The sequence below is a fragment of the Leiobunum rupestre genome, chromosome 5, assembly GCF_980474605.1.
Source record: "Leiobunum rupestre chromosome 5, qqLeiRupe1.1.hap1, whole genome shotgun sequence".
In the NCBI taxonomy this organism is placed as follows: Eukaryota; Metazoa; Arthropoda; class Arachnida; order Opiliones; family Sclerosomatidae; genus Leiobunum; species Leiobunum rupestre.
Genome location: NC_143388.1, coordinates 68048952 through 68075812, shown reverse-complemented (window position 1 = coordinate 68075812; position 26861 = coordinate 68048952). Strand labels below are relative to the sequence as shown.

At 34.4% G+C, this 26861-nt stretch overlaps 1 pseudogene; it reads right to left on the bottom strand.

The window, feature by feature from the left end:
- Positions 1-21857: 21857 nt before the first annotated feature.
- LOC149945663 (uncharacterized) lies at positions 21858-23494 on the bottom strand (annotated as a pseudogene).
- Positions 23495-26861: the final 3367 nt, after the last annotated feature.

Sequence of the window (26861 nt, the reverse complement as noted above, 5' to 3'; positions counted from 1 at the left end):
GTTTTTTGGAACTTAATGTGAAAAAATCTAACCGCTACTCTGTTACTCTTCTAATTATATGCACTGCATGGTTTCCCAAGTATCCTCTACTAGCTTGCATTATTTTATTTCAAGGGCACAAATCGTCTTGACTTAGTCCTTAACCTATGTGTAGAAAACCCTTATGTATATAAATAAAATTGAATTGAATTGAATTAAAATGCCCACGTTTTCGACTGTTGTATTTTCAAACTTATTTTAAGCTATGTTATATTGTCCAACCTCATTTCCTTGTCGTATATCGATCTTTGTCACTACAATCATAAACTCTTACTGACCACAGACGGATTAGAAGTAAGGCTCGGCGCTCGGATTATAAATTTTCCGTTCATTCCTTTCATAACCATATCCAAATAAAAACCTTTTTGTTGCATATTAAGTCGTATAATAGTCGCGCATTATGTCTTTAAATAAAAAATGTATCGTTTTTTATGATTAATCAAAATTTTGGCGGTTACTTAATCTGTTTTCCCGACCTCTAAATAGAAGTCATAAGGGTTGTATGCTCAAAATCGTATCTAGAACGTACAAAGTATCTTTTTAAATCGTAAAATTACTAAATATAAATCAAATATATATCTATTCTTGTTCAGTGTTTGTTTACAAAAATTTGCAAGACAAAAATTCTAATTAGTTTGATACTATACCTATATCCGCACGAGCTACGAGACAAAAACCATTGCTTCTACTACCTTTCGTTAAGGGCGAAAGGAAAATCAAGTAACTTTTCTATTCGGGTGCGAAATTGTTTAATAACGTATATCCGAGATTTTGTAAAACTTCAACATATTTATCTAAATTTAAGTGGGGCGAAACAAACGGTACTTGAGGAATAACCGATAAAATACTGTTTATTAATATTTTTAGTTTTATTTTATCTGTAACAAATATAAAAACATTGTTATTCGTTTTATAACATGTTCAGAGTAGACCTATAAGTCAATTAAGACTTGGCCAACAACCGGTGCTGGATTAAGGACTAGGCCTATGGGATTCGGTTTTAGAGAAAAACATATCAGGCTTGTTGCTTTAATATTTGAACTAAGGCCTGCATAGAAAAATAATTAAAAACTCAAAAAATATTGTTATATTAGTTCAACCACATAAAAATTATTACCTTTGCTGCGCAAATACTCAGCCCGTCGTTTTGTCTTTTTCTTTTGTTTCCTTGGCATTTCAAATTTTAAAGCTCTAAATTATTAGTTGTCAAACTAAACAGCTTTCAAAAAATTAAACATTAAAAAAATACTGATAGTTTAGTTCAACCAAAGATAATACGTACCCTATATTCGATATCACGGTGCTTTTACATTGACTATACGCCATGAAGCTGTTACCGAATTCTAGGCGAAATTCCAAAAAGTCGGGCTCCTAAATTATGGCAGTGATAATACCCAAGGCCCAAATTTTTACCTAACTTTTATTTAAATCGATTTAGAATTACCAAATACCGTAAAGTGACAAAACTTAGATTGAAATAAAAGCCAACTATATTATCTACCTTTTATCATCGAAGATTTGTTCGTTTTAAATAATTACGTTTAAACATGTTAGTGTATGAAAATTAACATTTCACGCGGGCACGCGGCATTAAAACCGCCATCAAAACGAAGCCGTGTCGGCAAGTTGGCAACCTTTTTCCGACTTCCACCCGTTCCCGTTGCGCATGCGCGCCAATCTGAAACTTAAGAGGGCAAATGGATGCCTCGAAACCGTAATTTCCTGGCTTCAAAAACTTATATTTTCTCGGCGTTATTGATTAAATTATAAATCGTGAAAAGACGGGCCTATAAAGTGAAACACGCCGATTTTAACTCCGTTTACAGAATTAAAATACGACCAGTGGTTTAGGTTAGAGCGCAACCCAAAAAAGGCCTAAAAGTCACTCAAGCTGAGTTGACGTCTTCCACGACCAAACCGGTAAATTGCCAATATACGCGCAGCAGAGGTGGAAATGGGGAAAAAAGATGAGCTCTAAATATACTCCGCGGCCGCGGAGTATAATATACAACCTGTCGTAAAAGGAGGTTTTCGCAGAATTAAGGAAAAAAAGCAAGTTTAAATTATCCCTCACTCATCCGGCATCTTTCAACAGTCAGTTGTTATTTATCAAATCTTTTGACGGGTCGTTATCATTAGAGTCATTTGGATACATAACTCTACTGTTACAAAAATGGTTGGCGGTCTACCTCTGATACCTTACTGTCTCGATTTTTACATAAATTAAATAGATTGATTGTGATTTTCCAAAGGTTCGAACAAATAATTTGTAGAATACGCAATGATAAAAGTGCTTGTTACGTCGCCAGAATGAATGAATAAATGATTTATTACCGCCAAAAATCCATTTGGTCCCGTTTAGAACAGGGACGAATCGAAACTCGCCGTTGCTTAAAAAAAAAAGGTAAAAGTTATACGATAAGATAAGATGTTATAAGAACACGTAAGTTGAATATTTACAATATTTACATCGAAAAGGGAAAATTTGAAAATCGGAGGCTGGCCCATTCCTTTAAATTAATTTACAGTTAGAAATTTTCGGCCAATCCTTGTCTCTAGTAGGATTTAAACCGAGCCAGGATGAAAAGTCCTCCTCGCGTGATCTTTGCTAAGTGTTTTCTCCAAAAGCTTACTTGTTACATCAATGGATAAGATACCTTCATTTACTTAATTTATATAGAAACTTGTACAGCTAGAGCCGATGAATTATATTTTGAGACACTAAGCGAAATTGAAATGAGTCGCGTATAATAGTCGAGCCGAGCCCAATTCTAGAAGTACCCGGCGATCTAAAAATTCAACTGACCCGAACTCGAAACGGGTCAGCATTAATCTAGCCTTTTTCGAAAAGCGGCCTATTTGATCAGAGCTTAAATCGCGCCAAGCCGTAATCGAAACATTCTAAAATCTAAGCTCGGCCCGCTCGTTGACAAATCTACCCATAATATGATGGAAATAACGCGATATAAACTATTGAAAATAGCGCGATATTTATTCGCAAATATCACTAGAAAAAGTTAAATCGATTTGAGGCCAAGTGTTGTTGCAAAGTGCTACAGCAAAAAGCTTTCAAAGACCTACACTGCTTTTACATTTTGGGTTCGCCTGGCTCTAACATGACGCTTCTTGTTTATTTATTGTTTTTTGTTTTACTGAAATTATATTCGATTGATTTCATTCCTTGAAGGTTTCTCATTTAAATTGTAAAACATGTCAAATAGAAGAAGTACTAAAGTATAACAGCTATATTGATAAGGTGGGAAACGGGTAAACGTAAAGTACATTAAAGCAATTTTAACACTCTGTAGTAAGGCTAATTATGGCTGCCAGAAAACATTTTACCTGTTGCAACTTTTCTCAAGCTTTAGCCAAATTTTATCTAATTTTAAAGTACTAATAAACGGAAATAACAAAAATAAGTCGATTATCGCGTAGTAAACCAATATCTGGAGGAAGCAAAAAAGCTTTGTCAAATCAAGTAACAGAGTTCCACGTGGTACTATAAACCTATGCATTGAGGATATGGCCGTAGTGTGCGATTTTACGATAGTTAGATCGTATCTTCGTGATTTCAAATTCTGTATTTACTCATGCTTAAGAGAGTGTGTTGTATAGATTTATGACCATAAAAATATAAAAAATGTAACTTTCTTTGGTTTTTAATAATACAATATTTTTTATACATAATTACTTTCTGAGAATCATTGTGAAGTAGTATTTTACGGATAGGGAATCATTGTAAAGTAGTATAATACGGTATTGGAGTCATTTTTAGGTAGCATATTACGACATTGGAGCCTTTGTAAAGTAGTATATTACGATATTGGAGTCATTGTAAAATAGTATTTTACGGTAATTGAATCATTGACAAGTAATATTTTAATCAGTGGAAATCTAAATATTATTTAAATGAAAATTAGAAAAGTATTTTTTCACTTACTTTTCAGAAAAAATACTATAGGACGAATACTTTAACTGGTATAAAGCATTTTATCATAATGATAAGAGTGTTTACTAAGGTTTCATTTTTACAGAAAAGTGAATTGAGTCGTAACGTTTAGGTAAGTGTTTGTTTAATAAACCATGGCACGTGACCCAAAAATATGAATAATATTGATATAAATAAATAAATAATAAATAATAATCAGCTAGGCTAATACCCAAGGCACCACCTTATCGTTTGAAGGCCGATTCCGAGAGAACGCTTAACTCTGATTGCCAACACGTGAATGAGTGTAAAAAATATTTCCACAACTTCTTGGCAAGGTTTTGAAGAATTGTAGGTTTTTTTGGAAGTGGTTTAGGTACAAATATGTAAATCTATTTAATTAAGTACACATCCCTTTGATTACGCCAAACTTTATGATAATATTAATATTTAAATACATTGACATGTTTTGTACTAGGTATTTTCAACTATCAGAAATTTCCTTCACACAGAAAATTTCGGAAAATTATTTCTATTGTATTGAATACATAAAAATATGCATTTAAAAATTGCTTATTCTGAAGGAATGAAGAAAAAAATAAACTTTGTCTTGGAAACATTACCCTCACTTGTAATAGTACGCGGGCTTTTTGCGTGAACGTTTCTTCTCAAGAAGGGACATTATATAAGCCAGATACAACGTACTTTCCAAATAATTTGGAAAAGGTTAAGGTTGCTAGGCTAGAAAAAAATAATTAAATTTGATTTTGATATGGTAAAGTTTATTTTTCTCATGTTTTTTAAAGCCAAATAGTAGGTTTATTTAAATACTCATAACTTTAAATTTCAAATAAATTTTTGATGGTGATTATTTAGTTAAATCCTCCATACCAAACAAGAGCAAATTGGCTGAATTTCAATCATTTGGATTTCGATGCAAGGTTCGTTGATCCGAGGTTTGAAAGTCCCAATCGACCATTGGCATTTTCAATTCTTTTTTAAGCTTCTACACATTGGGTGAGAGGATATTTGGTTCTTGACAAACATATACTCACCGAACATCAACTAGAGAGGCCAAGTACAAAATCCAAATATATATCACACTTCTAAGAACATAAAAATGCAGGAGTTAAGGTAAGGTAATAAATAGTACAAGATAAAATACATTTTCAGACCTAAGTCTAATGATAACTACGATTCCAAAATTTTAAACACCTGATTATAATTGTATTTATGATAAGAATACAGTTTTAGCGATAATCACTTTGGAAACCCGATTCTCACTTCAAATATTGAGATCGCCCAAACGGGCCACACAACTATGTAAACTGTAATCAATATAAATATCTTGGTCAACCGACTGCCATTTAGGGTATTGTCCTTTTACTTTGACTTGCAATAGAGTTTATAATCTAGTTAAACCCTTAAGGTGTTAAATAATTATTTTGTATTTAATATTTCAAAATTTCCACAAACATGATGATTTTGGTGTTAACCAAGATATTGATACACATAGGGGTTTTCTGTTTATTGGCGATTTGGTCGGGCATATATCCCGATGAGAGGGAAAGGTCCACAGTCCAGGGTTTTCATTCAGCTAAATAGGAAATAACATTCGGAAAGAGACTTTTAGACACCATGGATTCGTGGGTAATACTTCTTTCCGTGAATAGTCCTGAGTAGATAAAATGTTATCATCATTCATTTCTGCAAAAATATAATGTTGTTTTACATCGACCTTACCATTTATGTACAGGTTACTCAAACTCATTAGACAAATAACTACTAGGGTATATATAGTAAGGTAGTAATTTTCGCGTTCATTTTAGTTGTCCAAAGATGCCACAAATGTCCCAGAATAAGCCAGTTACGCCACAGTTAATAAAAATATCATTTAAATAGATAAGAGAATACTGCAATCGTGGTTCAAGAATTAATATCGACATTGAAAGATATAAAAAAATACCTTTATGAAATTTTTTAATTTAAATTGAATTTTCTAAAACATTTTCGAAACATATACTTTGAAAATTCCTCAGATCTGATTCCCTAAATATTTCATCATTCGATAGTTGTCGGAATACATTTACACGAACCAGTAATGTATCCAGGGGGTACGGGGACGTGGAGCTATGTGTGTGTATAATTGTTTTATTTTTGTGTGTTCCCTGAATTAAAATCCTGGCTACTCTACTGACACGAAATGTTATATATTAATGGGTTTAAAGAATTTGTTTTTAAATATTTTCGGGATATTCGAAACTAAATTGCTCGAATGAATACGCTGGATAAATTCGTGATTTGAAACCTTTCCATTCAAATCTTCACTTAGTTTTCTCAAGGTATTTATTTCCGGGAAGAAAATATGCTACAAGTAATTTTGGTTTTCAAAGACTTTAAGGGGAAGAATACAGTAAAAGCCTCTTTTACGTTCAAGCTAAACGTTTCTGTTTCAACAAGTACATAATTGAATTACATTTTTCTTTTTAGGCTGAACCTTCCTCTAGTGCTCAAAATAATTTTGATAATTCTAATATTAATAGTTAACGAGATATAAGGTCCTAACTAAAGGGTAGTTTGGGCACTTGCCCAACTTGTTTAGCTCCGGGGGTCCAAATTAAAACGTAATAACTTAATTACTTTTAAATTTAAAATTGTCAAAATTATTTTAATCACTAACCAAGAGGCTGTTATACACATGAGTAATAATTTTATAAGTTTAAATACAAAATAAAAAGAATTCAGCTGTAAATAGCACGGAAGTAGACAATGGCCACTGTAGTCTTCCCCCTTAAAGCAAAAATGGTTTTCTCTGCTCCAAAATAATATTGGAAGTGCGTCTAGTTGCATGTGAAGGTACTTCTAGCTTCTCTATGATTCTCACTGGATTAGACGATGGAGTGAAGATGAAACCACGTATAGAATCCACCTTTGAAATAACAAAGCGAGTATCGTCAGTAAAAAGGTTGTCGGGTGGGCTCGGTTTCGTGCAGGTTTGAACTATGTTGTTAACGCCAAACATACAGGCAGTAACATAAGCAGCCTTTTTATCGCTCGATATACATTTACATATTTTTGCCTAGATGGCCCCAGCTACGCGGGGACTCCCTTTTAGATTCGAATAGGGGAAAGGCCGAAGTGGCAGCCCTGCTAGAGAGTTACTTTTTGACGAGAACGATGCGTTGAGAGGCACGATGACAAAGTCTAATCGAATGTACTGTATGATGACTTTTTCACAACTATTAAACTATTTTAACTTTACGTAAACGTTTCCTAAATGCCTACAAAAACCACGTTAACAATGTTGTGTCTGGGATTTGACTTTTAAAAGCGCAGGACTGACTCATCCACAAGGTAATGGCCGCCAAGCTTTATCTATGCTAAATAATTAGGAAAGCCGCCTTGTAAAATTTTCAGCCAGAAGCTTCCGTGGTTATTAGCCTAGCTGGTTTTTATATTTATTATTTTTATTCCTATCCCTGGAAAAAAAATTGTAATGTGTCCAGTATTCAAGAAGATGTTCTTCGAATTACAGACCAATCTCACTTGTTTGTATCTTCGGTAAAATCTTCAAAACCGCTATGCACGGGTTTCTTTACTCTTGCTTCAAATCTATAATGGCTTTGGGAAATCTGTGGAAACTAGTCTAAACGATATTATGGCCTACACTACTCCAAAAGCTTTTAAAAGAGGGCAGGTGGATTGCGTGTTTATCGATTTTTCAAAAACAGGAGTCACGAAATCCTAATCAGCAAACTTAAGGGATACGGAGTAAGTGTAAACATACTCAAATGGACTGAAAGCTATGCGAAAGCTCGAATCAAAACAAAAAAATATAAAAACGTTCTCTCAGACCTAAACTTCCAATCGAATAGAGGTGTCCATCAAGGATCAGTCCTCGGTCCTCAATACTTAAACATTTTGTGAATGATATATACTATAATAAATATTAAATTTTAAACAATTCGCGAACGATTCTAAGATTAATAGAAACATTTACTCTATTTCAGACTGTAAAAACTACAATAAGTAGTAAACTACATAGAAATGTGGAGTCAAAATAACGAAATCCGAACTTATATCATTTACACGTAAATCTACAACTTTCAATATAAAATTAATAATTTAATATTACAACGCATATTGACAACACGCGAGATTTTGCTGTGATTATAGATTGTAGGTTAAAAAAAACCTTCGTTATATTTGCATATATTTAAAACTTTTATTCAGGCTTAAGAAGAATAAATACTCAGATGAACAAGTCTGCGATTTACTATAGAGTTGATCGGTTTCTGCGTTACATCAACATATTTTAAAATTGATACTAAAATTTACCAGGAAAAACACGGACTAGCTATAGGTAGCCCACTTTCTCCTTTGCTCTGCGACATCTATCTAAATGAATTTACGGAAAAATTATTTTATGACAATCAAATTGTCAAACCTAAACTTTAGATTCGCTATGTCGATGACATCTTTATAATTTGGACAGGTAGCTTGGACAGATTTCCTGAATTTTCAATAGCTTTAAACTCTATTGACCCTAACATACAATTTACCCATGAATTTGAACTAAATAATTCACTCCCCTTTAAAGGCATTAAAATTACCAGACATGAAAACCATTTAAGAACTACCGTCTTTAGGAAATCGTGCAGTGTTCCAAGCGTACCACGTTTCAAATCTTGCCCCCCTATGAGCCAACAAATCGGTGTGTTCCAAACATTAATATTAAGAGCTTTCAAATTATGTTCGAAAAAAATACATTAAACGATTAACTATCTATCGCCCTAGAAAGAGACTTCAACCTTAAAACTGTCAACAAAGCGATTATTAAACAGAAAAATCGTATGTCTATCAAAAGTAAACTGGAAAGAGAAAAACTCTCCAACGTAGAAAAAAATTAATTTATAGGTATAACGTAACAATATTTTTAGTAAATATAAATTGAGGATAGGGTGTTAACCCAGAAAAAAGTTAGGAAATTTTAAAAAAATGCAAAGATAAAGTTGATAAAATGAAAAAGAAAGGCGATATAAAATTACTTGCTAATTTAAGGAACTTAATAATTAGACTTAATGATCATAAACGGAACTCTAAAACTTATACTAATTGTGAAAACTCTGCCATATCTAAACATGCTTTCCGCTCTAACCATGTAATAGACTAGGATAATGCTACATCCATCTAATGGTTTTAAAAGAGAAGTCAGGGAAGCAATCGAATTTAAAAAAACATATTTTCAAAAATAACGCGCTAAACGAATCACCTGGTCATTACTACAACGCCATCTGGGAAACCTTCCTGAAAGATAAAACTTAAAAAAGAAAAAAAGATGTATTAATGTTTCTAAATTCTATTCGTAATGTTAATCTAATTTTAATCCCTTAATATTTCAAAATTAATAAATTCTTTAAAATGAAATTATAAAATAAAAATAATAAAATGTTTAAACGATAGATGGCGCGTAGATGTCTTGACCTCTGTTTTTTTATCGTTGTACGAATGCTTTATTGTTCTAAATTTGAACAGCTAAACTAGCCGAAACTAGTCAGACTAAGGCTTAAGACTTAATAAAAGTTTTAAATATATGCAAATATAGCGAATTTTTTATTTTTTAACCTACAATTTCACAATGCATATAGCACTGCTAACTTAACCATTAATTAATGTGATTATAGATAGTAATTTAATTTTTAATAAGCATGTAGCTGTAAAGAAAAAAGACTGATTAGGTAAGCTTGGTAAAACAATTAATTTCTCGTTCCGCAAAATCAGGCATAGTGTAAAACCTTTTGTAAAACGTTGTGCGCTCAAGGTATAAATTTAGCTTCTTTACTAATTGACTCAGTCGTTAGATATAGCGTGGATAGTAGATTTTAGAGGATCGGTAAAAAGCCTGGTTTTTAGCCCCCGTAAACCAATCACACTAAGGGAGTCGTCCAAGGTTATTTGAAAAAAAAAAACAAGTATCGCTAAGAGTGGACGATACTGTTCGAAAAAAGAAAAACTATAAACACGAAGTACATATTTACGCCAAAAGATATTTTTTTACGTTTTTATAGATTAAATATGATATACTAAATATCAGTTTATAGTTTTTATTGATTTAAAAAACCAAAATTAAAAATTACTAAAATATAAAGCGCAAAAAATTACGTAACAATATCAACCAGATTAGATTTCCATTTTGAAATTTTAAGATCACGTGGTACAAACGACCTTGCAAGACTCCCTCGGAGTGTCTCGAGCTGATTGATACGCGAGGAGAAATAAAATGCACTGTGGAAGGTTATCGAAAACCTGTCCTGTTAATTTACTGTCCATGGATATAGCAATTTCTTTTTACCTCTCCGAGGCGACTATGTCCCCTAGGAGGGGTTATACAATCACCGTGTCGGTGTGTCTGTCGGTGTGTGTGTGTGTCTGTCCTTCGAACGCGTTCGCATTTTCCGTTTAAAGCTTAATCATTGCGTACGCAGTTTCTCGAAATCTCTGCGTCCGCAGTTGCTAGGACTCTTTGCGTTCACAGTTGTTAGGAATTAGGGAATGAAGTCGAAGGGTTGGCAAAACCACCGTACGACGGTGAGCGTTTGCGGATTAATTTGCGGTTGGGTTTGGTTTGGATATTTTTTTCGTTAACGCTCTACATCTCAACAGTTTTAATTCAGTTAGATTGGATATTTCGTTATTATAATGTTTATGTGTTGGGTTTGAATGTCGAGTTTCTGTTATGACGGTTGTGGGTGTTGTGTTTATGTTTGTTGTGTTATGACGGTTGTGGGTAATGAGTTTGTTGTGTTTGTGTGTGTATCTCCAACTTCTTCTTATTGACTTTTGGGACGGATCGATTACTGAGAGTTATGGCAACCTCTCAACTGTGCAACATAAAAGTAAAAGAAAAAAAACATAAATTGGGAAAAAGAAAGACTTCTTTCTTCGTAGATAATCTCTATCTTGGAGCACGAGTTGGTGTAGAAAGCTAGTATATCAATGTCGAAATCATAAACTCCTGATTCGCAATAATACATAAATCTGTAAAATAAAACGTTTCAACTGCAAAATCCTATTTCTTTAAAAATTATATAGAGGTGGTTTCATAGAAATCTGGCACAAATTTACAGGCGTGTTCTTTTGGGGAAAAAGTAGTGAAAAAGATACTAAGAAACGTTTTCCTAAATTGAACTATATCTGAATAATTGGCTAAAACGTCGAAAAACGCGCATATGTGCAGTATTTATTATTCCTTGAACCCGATTGTTTTCTTTTACTAAGCATTTCCTTTTTTTACCTAAAAACATATAAAAATGATCACTATAGTAACAAATGTTCGTTATTATTTGAAAGAAGTATTCTACTTGTAGAAATTAACAATAACAAAAGGTTTCATAGTGACCCTGCACGTCAATCGAAAGAATTTGAACTTTGGTGTTTTACTTTAAATTCAGTCGGTGCTTTAAGTGAATAACAAAAAATCAACAAATGATCACCAGAGGCACAGGCAAATCATTCTTGAACCCGTAAGAAGATTCGAGGTGTGTTACGGATTCGCAACAGAGAACTGTGGTTGCGATATCTAACGGCGGCAGGCGGACCTACTCGTCGGAGGTCAAATTTAACGCACTGTGGAAGCAAGCCAAATAGAATCTTAAGCAAACGCTTGAAGTGGTTAGATCCCCTTATATGGCGAATAGTTTCACAGCGATCAATAATGGGTATTCGTAGGTTTTCATTGTTGCAGACTTCAGTCTTGTGAACCCATTTTTTCAAAATGTCCCCCGAACTAAAAGTTGCGTATGGTTAAAAATTGGCGTTTTTGAGTAACAAGGAGTAAAAACATCTTATGAATAAGTGAATAAAAATTTATACTAGCAAAAGCTTTGTTAAGAGTTCGCATCAAGAAGTATGCTATTGTTACTATTTATAATAATGACAAGGGGATTTAAATTACCAAGAGACATGGTAAAAAAATCATTTCTTTGTTTTATGGTTTCTCAGAGGTTACATGCTCCGTTAACTAACAACTTACATTGATCATTGTATTGACAAAAGTTTATTTCCCACCCAAATGTCATTTTTCATACTCATAGACAAAATTAGCTAAAAAAGACTGTATCAGAACTCTAGCGGCATCTACATCAACACGCAATTTTATATTACAATTTGTCTCCTCCCACCTCCCCTTAAATATATTTTTACCTCTCCGAAGGGACTATGTCCCCTAGGAGGGGTTATACAACCACCGTGTCAGTCTGTGGGTCTGTCTGTCAGGCCTGCGAACGCGTTCGCATTTTCGGTGCAAAGTGTAATCACTGCGTACGCAGTTTCTCGATATCTCTGCGTTTGCAGTTGCGAGGAATTAGGGAACAAAGTCGAAAAACCGTGTTTGCAAAACCACCGTGGGACGGTGAGCGTTAACGGATTAATTTGCTGTCGGGGTTGGTTTTGCGGTTTTTTTTCATCAACGCTCACCGTCACGACGGGTTTAATTCAGTAGTTTGGATATTTCGTTATTGTAATGTTTATGTGTAGGGTGGCAATGTTGTGTTGTTGTAATGACGTTTGTGGGTGTTGAGTTTGTGGTGTTCGTGGTTGGTATGTACGGGCGGTATCTCTCCAACTCCTGCTTATTGACTTTTGGGACGGACCGAGTGTTGAGCGTTATTTCAACCTCTCAACATTAAATGGCAGGGTTTCCACCAATTGTTCACGGTATTCGTCTTAGTATCAATTTGCGATCGCATCGGGCGGGTTTCGAACCGGAGACCGCCCGTTTGACAGGCGGACGTTCTACCACAGAACCACCGACACTTATTACGTTACATTGAAAATTAGACCTTCAGCTTTATCGAAAGCGTATTTAATAGAGTATTAAATTTTGGTTTAATGTAAATAGAGCAAGATTTATATTATTGCATCGAAGAAATTCTAATTTAGCGATTTCTCATTTGATTAAAAACAAATGCGTCACCCAGGTTTCGAACCCGGGCCGTTTAGTTAGGCAGTCGAGCGCTCTACCACAGAACCAACGATAACTTCAAGCTTTACTGCAAATAAGACACTCATCGTAAGCATAATAGTTAATAAAGTCTTGAATTTTTTTACGAATGAAATTTTGAAGGCCTAATCTGTTTTTTTTACGAATGAAATTGTGAAGGCCTAATGTGGTTTTTTTTACGAAAAAAAACTATAAAGACTTAATCTTGTTTAATATAATAAGTTGCTTAATTTCAATTTGGTACTTTTGTTTAGTGTTTTTTTAATGAATGGAGTTAAAGACTTTTTTCTTCTATTATTTGACGTTTTATTTTTGCTGTTGTATATTTTTTTAACTTTTATTCTTTTAAAATTATTTACTTCTTCCGCAAAATGATTCATTTTTTGGAGGAACCTTTTTACTTATTTTTTGTCTATTAATGTTTTGATAACCTTTACGTTTTCGGAAAGGATCATTTTTGACGGAACCTTCAAAGTGTATACGTCGCATTTTCAAGCTCTGCGGTTTGATTATAACTAGTTCGAAAGTTCGTAATTTATTAATGCTTATTCTTATCGACTTAAATTTTGCGGTGGTGTTGGTTTGGCGTTTAATATTTAAAGTTCATTTAAGTGCCTTTTCTGTGCTTTGTCAAAGATAAGGTGTGTTTGGTTTTTTGCTATTAATTTTTTTATTGGTGTTGGTGTTTGGATTGATTCTCTGAAGCCCGATTGATTGGGTTTATTAAATATTTTTCCATTTGTTATTCTGGCTCTGAAGCCTGAACGATTGGGTTTATTATATATTTTTCTATTGCCTTTTTGGCTGTGAAGCCTGATCGAATGTGTTATTATTAAATATTTTTCTAATGCATATTATAACGACTGCTTTCGATTTGGGCGAAAATTTTAGGAAATCGTGCCGATTTTAGTAGGAGGGATCTACAGTTCTTTAAAATTCGCCACTCCCGCGCAAATAAATTAACGAGAATCACTCGTCCGCCGTTACATTGAAATTTATATTGTTCGGGATAACCGTGCTAATAAATTGAGGAGTTGAGTGAAAATAATTCAATTCAAGGTTCAATGAAATATAGATTTTATTCTGGTCTTTAGACCTTAATTACAATTCCAACCTAGCATCAGTTTAAATACTTTTCTACACTTATCTTATTGTAGCCACTGAATAATTATCTAACCATTAACATACACTTTTCAGTATCACACTTTAAATGAAAAAAATAGTCTTACGTTGTTCTTCCGGTCGTTTTGCCTTCGGTCTTGACCACGCACTTAACACAATATGGTCCAACACAATAACGTTAAAATAATTCACTTTGACTCGAACAAAACACATGGACTCTCCTGAACTTAGGCCTTGGCTCTCGTTTCACCGGCCCCTCTGGGCAGTCTGACAGCCTCTCGAGTCGTCTCTGATACTTTTTTCTAATCCTAATATAACCGGCACGGCTTTACATATCGCCCCCGTGTTGACTTTAAAAATATAATTTAAAGAGAGAAAAAAAAAGGGGGGGGGGTTGCTAAAACAAAGGTGGTCTTTCCTGACCTTGAATAGAACACTCGGCTTGAACTATAGATGGCGCCAGGTTTGCGGTCTATAGTTCAAGCCCGGGGTTTCCAAAATAGAATTAGGGCGACTTTCTTGTGTCGTATAATCTGAACCAAAATTAACAAATTTAACAGATTTTTGAACGAAATTTGGTTGAAATCGTTGTAATATTTAGACTCTGAAGCCTGACTTATTATTATTTATTTTTCTACTGCATATATTGGTTCTGAAGCCTAACTGATTGGCTTATTATTATATATTTTCCTACTGCATATTTTGGTTCTGAAGCCTGACTGATTGGCTTATTATTATATATTTTTCTACTGCATATTTTGGTACTGAAGTCTGATCGATTGGCTTATTATTTATTTGTCTATTGCATATTTTGGTACTGAAGCCTGATTGATTGGGTTACAACTATATATTTTTTTATTCGTTATTTTGGTTATGAAGCCGGACTGATTGGCTTATCTATTGGTCGTTTTGGCTCCAAAGTTTGGTCTATTGGGTTTTTGTATTTTAATTTTTTGATTGAGTTGAGCTTTTGGGCGGTATTGTTGGCTTTAATTATCATTTTTTCGTGTTAATAGGTTTAAAGAAGGCTTTTTTGTGTTGTTATTTCGTTACGCGAGAAAAATACAAATACCCTCTGTAGATATATCTTTCATTAAAATTTGCGTCGTATTACATTTAACTGATAAACTTGTTCTGTAAAAAGGATTATATTCAATATTATTATGCATTGTTTTAGTACGTCTAACTCACTGTTGTAACTACTTAATTTAGAATATTCTGAATAAATTAAACTCGGTTGTTTCGTCCCAATTATTTTAATTACAATTAAATAAGTAAATAACTCTGAATTGTGGAGATATATCTTTAAGGGGTATCTCGAGAGATTAATACCACTAGGGACAATTCTTTCGAGGAGAGGTATATTTTGGCTTGCCAACTTGTTTTCGAAACCTCTTAAAAAAGAGCTTCTTACGATCTACCAAGATAAGAAACCCCATATAAAGCCAAAAAAGGCGCTTATATATTAATTATTCGTTCAGTGTTTTAAAGTTGCGTTAATTATTAATTTCTGTGTCCGGGGTCCGGCTTGATTTCGAAGTGTGCGAGTGTAGAAAAAATTGTCGCGTCGGATTCGAGGTCAAGAACTCGTTATTGTGTGTTTATGTAATGGACTGTTCGCAGTCGTGTTAAGGAGGAAAGATTACTAGGATCGAGTAGTAAAACCATAAGTCATTTATTTCATTCAAGTTTTTTAATATTAGACTGCAACTCTTATATTCAAAAGTATTGTTTAACTATTAATTGTAATTAAGATATAAAGCTGAAGCTCTTATATCCTGACCTGTTTAAAAATATAATTTAGCCCGCTCAATCCTCTTAACTCTGGTAATCTTGGATGTATTGATATAATCGTAATTGCAAAAGGCGTGGCATCCGTGCCCGTCAACCCACTCGAAAACGTAACAACCAAATCCGTCTTTTGCTAAGAAATTAAACCCGGACTTCCATATCCAGTCTACTGTATTTTATTGTTTTGAAAGGCATTTGTGAAATTGAACCTTAAGTACAACCCTTTAAGTTATTTACTTTTCAAGTGTATTATTATTTTGTTATTGTCAAATATAGAATTAAGACAGTAGGTTGACAACGGCAGTAGTAGATAACCTTACTTAGTAAATACTTTCTTAAAAAATATTTTCGATTATTATCTTGTAAATAATGTTACACGAATATTTAATGTACATTTATTTGATAAATCGTTTTTTACAAACTATTTTCAATCGTCTAATTTGTCGAATAAAAAAGGAAATAATTCAAATATATAATTTCCCCGTATTTAATTTTGTCCACTAAATGGCTAAATGTCTGTTAAATTCAATGATTCCCAAACCACCCTCACTTCAACTTAGACTCAGCGTCACCCAGTACCTGGTCTAAGCTCCTAAACTTGGCGTTACCCATAACCCAAGTACTGTCCTCTTCAAAAGCCCTTCGTAGTTCTACCAAGGTGGTTCATTACTATTGTTAATTTGTTGTATACTAATTGTGGATTCGAATGAATAAATATTACGATAATTCTTGCATTAAGTCATGGTTTTCTCTCTCCACCCACACTTAATAAATGTGTTTTACACGGTGCCAAAGAAAGCCAAAAAACTCTCTTTGCATTTATTTGCGCGGGAACCTCTTACAAACCTTAAGTTTTAAAGTCCCCGTCAATAACTGTGTACCCCCTTCCGGCAACGAAAGTGAAAGCGTCGTTATATCGCAACCGACAGTGATAACCAACGTTTACCATTTGAGGTGCGGTGCCCACACGCTAAACCGCTGCGAAACCACAGATCTTATTGAATTCATCAACGCTACGTTATACCTGGACGATATGCATTCTCAAGTTATGGTGAAATGCATTTCATTGTGGAACGCAGCTTAGAGGCCGAAATCTGCGGAGGTAAAGTAGATATAGTTTTATCAGAAGTTAATTAAGCGAAGTAATTAATTGTCATATCTCTAGTGACAGGAGCATTTACCCTGTAGCTCCGCTTTTACACTCCGCCCCTTTGCGACATCTGGAACAGTTTCACAACGTTCCACGACAGAGGGGGAGAAGGGGTGTCCTCTCTAAATTGATGATCCGAGACCTGTGGAAACGTGGCCTCGATAGTCCAATGGTACTGGCGTTGGACGGTAACCCAAAGGTCGTTGGTTCGATTCCAGCACGAGGTGATTGAAATTTTCAGTCTGGTTTGGTGCGCAAGCCAGGGTTCATACAAATATAGAAATCGGTGAAAACCTGGAAATATCAGTGAAGTTTATTTATAGCGAAAAAGTCAGGGAAATCAGGTAAAATAATTATGAGAACTCCATATGCAATATGTTTTAGTATTACTTAAATTATTAATTAGTAATGAATTCATACGTTCAATCTTGACTAAATTATATTAGAATGTGTAACAGTAATGATTTTAACATTTTAGAGACCCCTATTGTCTTAAAAAGTACAGCTGGGAAATATTCAAAGCTACTCTGAAAAACCTGGAAATATCAGGGGAAATGGTTTTGGAAATATTGCATGAAGTAGCCTTGATTGAAAAATGAATTTCTTCTATTACAAATTTCCTTGCGCTATAAAAATACTTATCTTCTCAAAGTATGCCAATTATATTATTATATTAAAATATAATAAAATTTATTATATTATACCTGGACCCTAGGGGCCCGTCGGCGTTTAAGAAAATTCTTAATAATTTTCAACTATCCCATAAGTTTTGTTTATTAATTTCTGATTATATTATATTAATTTTATTGCTAGATCAGCGTTTTTCTTGGCATTAGGTTATAGAAGGTATTTTAGGGCACACTCTGAAGAGGCCTGGTGAAGGTCGATGGAACTCTCTCTACGACTCTTTAAAACAAATTATCAGTGTAAAGGAAAAATACTCCTGATTTGTTTAAAGCATTAGGAATAAAACACGTGTGTTTGAAACAATCAGAGTTGGTCCACATAGAGGAACACTTGGCTTGCGTCAAGCCTTTAATAGCAGAGGCTTTGGATATTCTCCAAGGAGAAAAAAATATATATTTTATGGAATTGTTCTACCTTGCTTGTTGGCACTAAGGCGCAAGCTGCAGATCTTACAAATCAACTCTTGGACCACTTGCGCACCATTAATTAGGTCCCTTCTTTTCAGTGTAGATTCGATGTACCACAAAAGGCCAATAACTTGGTTTACAAAAACGGTGGCTTGCAAATATGGAATGGAAAAACACTGAAGTGGCAACTTCACAACTAGACAACGAGGATTTTTTTCTAACAGTTCAAAGAAAATGGCCAAAGCAGAAATACAGGTATTGACTAAAGTAATATTTTTTTTCATTTTTGCTATTTTGCAGCATCTCTCCTCACCACTGACAAAAAAGGTTAAAAAATTCATAATCTTAAAAAATAGATTCTTTGTGAGTTTCTTTTTGAAATTTGGTCGGCCAGTCACATAACACTTTGGTGTTTTAGATCTCCATCTATTTTCAAAATAATACCTGTATGAAATGATTTTGATGATGAAGTTGATTTTGGAGTTTGCTTAATTATCATTATTGGCCAAGTGAACGATAGTTTGAAAGATTATTAATTTCAAAACAATCAATTACGCCATTTTCCTAGTTGCTACTGAGGTGCGATATTTCTAAATTAGAGTCGATCAGAACTGGACTGGGTTGGTAGGTGCCATAGATCTTCAATATAATCAGCTAAGGTCATGCCGAAGTATAAGGTGGTATGAATTCGGGCCCCAATTACTATAGTTACGCCACTGAGTGAACGATCGTCTTCTAAATATGTCTTGGTTAGTCGCTGTGAAATAAGGTTGGAATAATTAACTTACTTCACTTCCACCAAAAGACTATCAAGACCCCATATTGATCAATTGAAACGAATTGAATTTTAACGATAGGCTAATAACTGGTCAAACTAGCTACATGAAACCACTTGGTGGGGGAAAAACTGAATTAACAATACAGAAACGGCTTGGTGGTAGGAGCGAGTTGGGAGGATAGAGAACTAAGGTTTTTTTCCACCAGATAGCGTAATTCCTAAGTTTGATTTCTCCAGCGCTTATCTAGTGCTGATAATACGGGCCCTTATTCCGAATTCAAACTTAGGGGAACTTGATAAACTTAAGTTTATTTACTTGGGGTATTATTGTTCAATAGAGCAGACACGGTGTTGGTGTATATATGTTATACAATACCCGTAGAGGGTAAGTGGTTGGGGAAGTATATCAAACAATGATGATTTTAACATTAACAAACTATGTTGTTTATTTGTTAAAGGTTTTGCAATACTTGGGAGACTCCCGCTTTGAAATTTAGTCGTTGGCGTTTTACCCAGAAGTAAAAAACGTTTTCTTGAGGTACAACACGCCATAACGTTCCTCAGCGCCGGTTGAGCGACTCTTTTCATTCGCGACAATGGTGAACTGCTCAAGGGGTAATCGATTGTCTGAGAAAATGTTTGAAAAAAAAAGTGGTCTTAAAAGCGAATATTTTACCTGATAAATAATGTGTAAACGGTGATTCTATCGAAGTTCTTCGTAAAATTTTGTCTTTTTTCTTTTATCTATACATTTTCGTGTTTTTGATGTCTTAATTTTTTTAATTTTAAAGTAAAGTAAAGGGAATTTAAGAACGAAACAGTACAGAAATGTCACTTAAATAATTTAAAACTACGTTAGAAATAGGTGGAAGCCAGAACGTTTTTTAATAGACCGATACCACCCTGTCATGGCAACCAGCGCGCGGAAGCCGAAACGGTTGCGCCATCCCTAGCTTCATTGCTGAACTAAACGCGTTAATTTTAAAAGTTCGGCGCTTATTTCAAATCTGTATTTTCGTGAACAATTTTGAAAGTATGGATAAGCAAAGTAATTTGAGAATAATTATTAAATTTCATTAATAAATTGATTTATGTAGATGTATTTTAACTAATTTTTAGAAAGAACTGTAACATCTCAAATTAAAGACCAGGCAGAAACTGTTAGCAATTGTCAGACTTCTTCATCCAATACCTAAACAGAGATTTTGAGTGGTAATATTAATTGGACAACTAAAACTAATTCTCTGCACCATTTATTTGGGAAAACTCAGTTGTTAAAGTATAATTTAGTTACCATAGTTCAAGAAATTGTATGTAAACCGGTATAAATGTCCATATCTTACTAATTTTAGTTACGCTAATGAGGAGAAACATCGTATAGAAGGATTACGGTTGTTTCCATCGGATCATCTCATGTCTCTTCTTTTTAATGGTGATATAAATATCCCTTATACCGAAGTCTAATCTAAAGTGATGGGCTCAATAAATAGTAAACTTTACTCTGTACCTGCTATGCTATCTAAGGAAGATGGTACAGCCATCTGGGCTCATTGTACTTGCAAGGCCGGTGCTATGGGTTTATGTAGGCATGTTTGTTGTGTACTATACGCTCTAGTCAACATTAACGTTTATGTACTAAGCCGTGTACCAGAAAAAACATCAGTCAGAGAGGGAGAGTGCCAATGGTACAAACCCAGGGATCCAAAAATCATAACACCAAATTTTTCTGACTTCATTTTTAAAAAAGATACACCAGAGAGATTAACACTGTCACTAGCCAGGTAGAGAAGCGTAAAAATTGTGCCACTTCGGAAAGCCGCATATGAATTAAACGTATGCGACTTATTTCGTTGTCATCGGAAATTTATGAAGATCGGAAAAGGATGTCAGATATCATTGCTGCCCATAATTTCACTCAAGAGCAATTCCCTTTTCCATCGACCAATGAAATCCAACCGAGGACTCCTAAATCAATTTTAGAAATTATTGTGGGGTTAAAAAAAATTAATCTCTTGGCAGAGGACATACTCAGTAAAGCAACAGCGGTGTTCAAAGAGGAGGACATACTCAGTAAAGCAACAGCGGTGTTCAAAGAGGAGGACATAGAATACATTCAAAACTTGACAATGGAGCAGTCTCAATCTACAGAATGGATGAAGTTTCGTACAGGAATGCTAACTGCGTCCATTTCACACCAAGTTCGTACCAGAATGGAAACAATTAAAACGACAATGGGACCTCATGATATTAGACAATTGCTAAGAGCAGTGTTACGAGAAAATCCGATCCAAACACAAGATATGAAGCGAGGTATTGAATTGGAACCACTAGCCCTTGAAAAATACATATCTCTTCACGTTTCGAGACAATTAAAGCCAAGTGGTTTAATAATTAATAAAGCCGAACCATTTATGGGATGCAGTCCGGATGGGATTGTAAGTTGTGACTTAAATAACTTTTTATCGAAAGAGGTATTTAAATCTGGAAATATATTTAGAAAGTCTAAATATTATTCTCAAACACATATGCAAATGGGTATTTCGTCGATTCACAGCTGTGATATGTTTATATACATTGACAATGATAATTTCAGATGCCTTAGTGTCCCTTTCGATCCAGCCCACTGGGAATTTCTACGAGATAATATCAAGTACTTTGTTCTCACTTACCTCATACCACATTTAACCAAATGTGATAATCTCTAAAATAGAATATGTATATTTTTAAAATAATTTTCTTAAATTATTATTTATTAATTTAGTTTTAATATAACTTTTTATTACCATATTTATTAATTTATTTAGTTTTACTTTTTAACTGTTAACCCTCAGCCAGAGTACAAAAATATTAAACTATAAATATTTATTTTATCACCTGAAGCAATTTAGGGAATAATGTATTTTAATTTTGACTAGCGGTATCACCATTTATGTAAAAAATTTTACTATTAAGTATCATTGTAAACGTGGTTTTTCTACCCAGTTGACTAAGCGGCAGCATACGTGCCACACTGAATTAAGTTGAGCGTGCATACTGTTTCTAAAAATGCCCGAAAGTATCCTAAAACACTTTATCTGACGAATGACTCTCTCTACGTGAATCCGCAAACTAGCAATTTTTCTAGTTTTAATTTCATCTTCAACAGACACCTGGTCTCTTCCATTCATAAACGGTGGTATATTCAAATTCAAACCTGCCTTTCGACATTCTTCTTCAATTACGAAGCCTCGATCAGCCATTAAGCTTCTTCCTTTTTCAAATTTTTCTAAGACGCCAGATTGCAAAGTTATAGCTTTGTCAGAAAGTCTTCCAGGAGCTAAGTCCGAAACAAAAATCACAAACCCATTTGGAGCGCAAACTACTAAGCCTTTAGAGGTTTTATGGTGTTTGTAGTGAGAGTAGGTTTCACCCTGTATTCTATATGATGAAGAGGTTTCAATAAATATTTCAGTACAATCCAGAATTCCATCCACAGTTTCATAACCCCTTTCTTTAAAAACTGATGGAATATATTTGTCGCAAATTTCTGGTGTAGGCCAAATTGGCACTTGCCGAAGCCTTATTTCTAGGAAAATAATCCAAGTGTTCCAGTATCTAGAAATGGAGGTGTTAAAAACCCCAAATCAGTACGCCAAATCTTCGCAGTCTCATCATCACTAAAAGAAGTTGAGTCTCCATTGATAAGATAGTAAGTCGCTCTTGTTTTGGAGTTTCACTTTGTGTCATATACCAATATTTAATGAAGGGGAAATCCTCTTTCAGGAAATTGTATAAGTTGTAGAAACTGTTCATGTCTGAAAAACCAGTATAGTAATGAAGTTTTTACTCATCTTTCACATAATCTTCAAACGTGTCATGTTTTCTTTCGGCTTTTAATCGAACATTCTCCTCCAGAATATCAACATCTTTTTTCAGCTTGTAATTTTCCATTTTCAGCACCTCAATTACGTCTACTTTCAGCAAGTTATTTTCTGTTTTCAACTGGTCAACTTCTAATTTTAGTTCCTGATTTGATGTAACGAGTTTTTTGTACAAGTTTTCAAGTCCGAATTTTCAATTTGAATATAAATTAGAAATTTTTGAAAGTCCAAAATTTTGGCTCTCAATTTTTTAACATCATCAAAGAGGAAATAATTGTTATCCATGTATGTCTAAAAAATAGAAGTATTCCTATAAGTGTTTCCTTTCAAAACCGATATTAAAGTATTAAATCAATTCTTTAGCGGGACTAGTAGGTTCCAATTAGGACTTCATTAGTGAGGGTTCTCACTGAGTCATGCCATACTAGAAAATATAAATTTATTTACTATTGGGTTTGTTAATTCAAATTGTTTAACTAAAGTACCTGGCATGTTTCTTCACATGCAAATTCCTCCACTGCGATGGTATCAGCATCCACGGATGTTGGAAATATTGTAGGAAAAGGATGCAACACGGATTTCCTGCCTAAAGAACAATTAAATTTTATTTCGTGTTGTGTAGTAAATATTTAAAAATATTACATCTCAATTCCAGCGTTCCGTATGTTTTCAATCCATATATTTGCTACATAATTATTTGCAGGAAACGAATGTACACTTAAAGCATTCATTTCTCTTGTGTTATTTGAACACCCCGGAACCGAACAATAAAATGGCATATTTTAATAAAGTTAAAACTAAACTATATATATATATATATATATATATATATATATATATATATATATATATATATATATATATATATATATATATATATATATAGTTTAGTTTTAACTTTATTAAAATATATATATATATATATATATATATATATATATATATAACGTTAACTTATTTGAATTATTAAAGCTTTTTTAGAATAATTGAAGTGAGAGAGTCACAAGTGTACAAAAATGTTAACAAACCATGAAAAAAATAGTCTGCTAATAAAAACAATTAGTTCAGCAATGAATCTAGGGTTGGCACCACCGTTTTGGCTTCTGCGCGCCAATCGTCATGACAGGGTGGTATCGGCTTATTGATTACAGCTTAGAGAAAAATCGCTATTAACAGTACAAGCTCTTTCTCAACTGTTAACGAAGAATCTAGTTTTTTTGTTCTAAAATTGGAGGCTTCATCTAATGGCATAAAAGGGTTTCGACGCCGCTTAGTACTTTGTTGTTGAGATTAGTGGAGTATTAGACTGTGTAGGCTTAAATCTAGAGGCCAGTAACTTCCTATAGAGTAGGAGGGCTTGAAAGGAGGTGTTGAGTCCAAGGTAAAGGGACCCTAATAAAGCTTCATCTTAAGGGATTGGATGGCTGTTAAAGCGCCACTAGTCTAGGTGAAATGCAGATTCCTATTAAAATTAATTTGTTTAGTGGTAACCCTAGTCTCATTCTTCCGATGTGAAAATATTAAAAATAATGTTGATTATATACATTTCCTCACTGTTCAGGACCAGACTACCGATTCTATGTAAATTTAAAATACGATCTACAGGTCTGAACCATGCGAAGTTCTGTGGAATCAGAGGATCTCTTACTCAGTTAGTAAAGAGTTAACTGGAGAAATTTTCCTCAACATCATTAAAATTACCTTTGGTAACGAAATATTAATTTCATTACGTCGTTAATGACAAGATAATGAATAATGTTGTTTCCGCTCTAAGTAATGAGTAAAGCTGGTTTCACACCCGACGGAAAATATCCCGGAAAGACGATAATAAACGCCGAGCTGAAAATTGATTCCCATTCGATAAACCGCTAACGTTCAACTTTACGCAGCTAATTTTCCGTCGAGTGTGAAACCAGCTTAACGTTGTTTCAGCTCTAAGTAATGAGTAACGTTGTTTCAGCTCTAAGTAATGAGTAACGTTGTTTCAGCTCTAAGTGATGAGTAACGTTGCTTCAGCTCTAAGTGACGAGTAACGTTGCTTCAGCTCTAAGTAACGATTAACGTTGTTTCAGCTCTAAGTTACGAGTAACGTTGCTTCAGCTCTAAGTAACGATTAACGTTGTTTCAGCTCTAAGTAACGAGTAACCATGTTTCAGCTCTAAGTAACGAGTAACGTTGTTTCAGCTCTAAGTAATGAGTTCCGTTGTTTCAGCGAGGCCACTTAAACAGCGTGAATTCGTCGAAATGTCTGGTGGGGTTGCTGCCGCTTTTCTTCCAATGAGATCTGATTAGTACGTTAGAAAAGTAAACGCTGTAGCAACAACGCAAAATGCGTAGAAAAAAACGGTAGCAAAAACATAACACGCGCAGCAAAAACGTAACACGCGCAACAAAAACGTAACACGCTAAGCAAAAACGTAAAACATGTAACACGCGTAGCAAAAAGCCCTGAATTGCTTAAAAATCCCAACTTAACCTCCCCTTCTACGAAGTCCCTTTCTTTAACACTAACTCCCCTTCGACGAATTTCACACTAACTCCCCTTCGGTGAATTTCACACTAACTCCCCTTCGGCAAATTTCACACTAACACCCCTTCGGCGAATTTAACACTAACACCCCTTCGGCGAATTTAACACTAACACCCCTTCGGCGAATTTCACACTAACTCCCCTTCGGAGAATTCAATTCCAGAGAGAAAAAAAACCGGAAATTATATAAGGGAAGTAATGCGTCGAAAGTCCAAAGTCGAGTAAAATAATAATAATAATAAATTAATTATGAGCAAATGAAAGTAGATTAATAACCATGTCAGGTATTTGGAATCAGGTGCGTTTAGTTGGAAATCCGGCCCTGAACGCTGAGTTAACATTTCAAAGCTGTAGAGCTAACCGTTCTCGAGTTTTTAGGAACATGACATACAAATAAGTAAAAGTACAAACTTTAAGACTTAAAGTTATAGATAATTAACACTTGAGTCGTCATAATTAACACTGGAGAGCAAAGATAATAAGAAAAGTTGTGAAAGTTCTAGACATTGTTTATAATTGAATTTGTGGAAGCTTAGATTACTTGTCCAGTTTTGTATATTGGGTCTGCATACGGGTTTCGGTCGTTGAATGTGTTTTTTTTTGGCATTTGTACAAAGAAGTAGTTGCTGTTTCTTGGGTGATTATGGGTCGTGCGCAGTCTTTATATGGATTGAATTAGTCTCCAAACCACTTAAATATTTTTTCCCCTATATTGGGTGTTCGTATAGAGGGATCCTTGTAGAGAACGGTGGTAATTCCAGATTCTAGGATTTTGTGTGATTCCGCCTTCTTAGCTTACGTCCATTTGCGTTTTCAATTAGTCGAGCTTGCGGAGTGCATGGTACTCGCGGCTTCTTCTTGGGTGGGGGATATTTCTTTCCAACCGGTAGGATTGGGTCCTATAGAGTACGAATATGAGGTGACCTGGGATTGATGCTGATGGTGCGGTCCGAGGTACAAAAGGCTTGTTCCTTCTCGAGTGAGTAGTTAGTTTTTATCAGCGCCCCTAACGACTGCGTTAAAAGTAAGAGCTTCTGCCGCTATAACACGAAAGAGGATGAGTACTCTTGGCTTATTTGTAGATCGTAGATAATAAGCGTGCCGTTCACCTTGTTATTGACACCATACTTTGGAGGAACAGCTGTCAACGTTATATACATTATTGCAGCTAAGCACGCAAAAATTATCATGATAATTTGATTAAAAATAATATCAAAAGTTAGGGAAATAAAAATTTGAAAAACTACTCGAAAATAAAAAAAATAAATCCATTTTGGAGGAAGAAAGACCAACTTTAATAAAATATACGCGGTGCTTCAGTCGATGGGCCTTTTAGGTGAATACACGAATTGAGAGTTTTAATCGTGTTTTCTCCTAGAAGGACAACCGGCTGATGTACGCTTTCAATTCTAAAAAAAATCTTATCAAAATTATTTTATTCAATAATAATGGAATCTAAAACTGATGTTTTGATTCAAGTGGGATCCAAATTTTTATAATGGAATCTTAAAAATTTATGGTTCTACTGATAGGCAAGAAACTCACTTTAAGGAACGTACGAGAGCCAT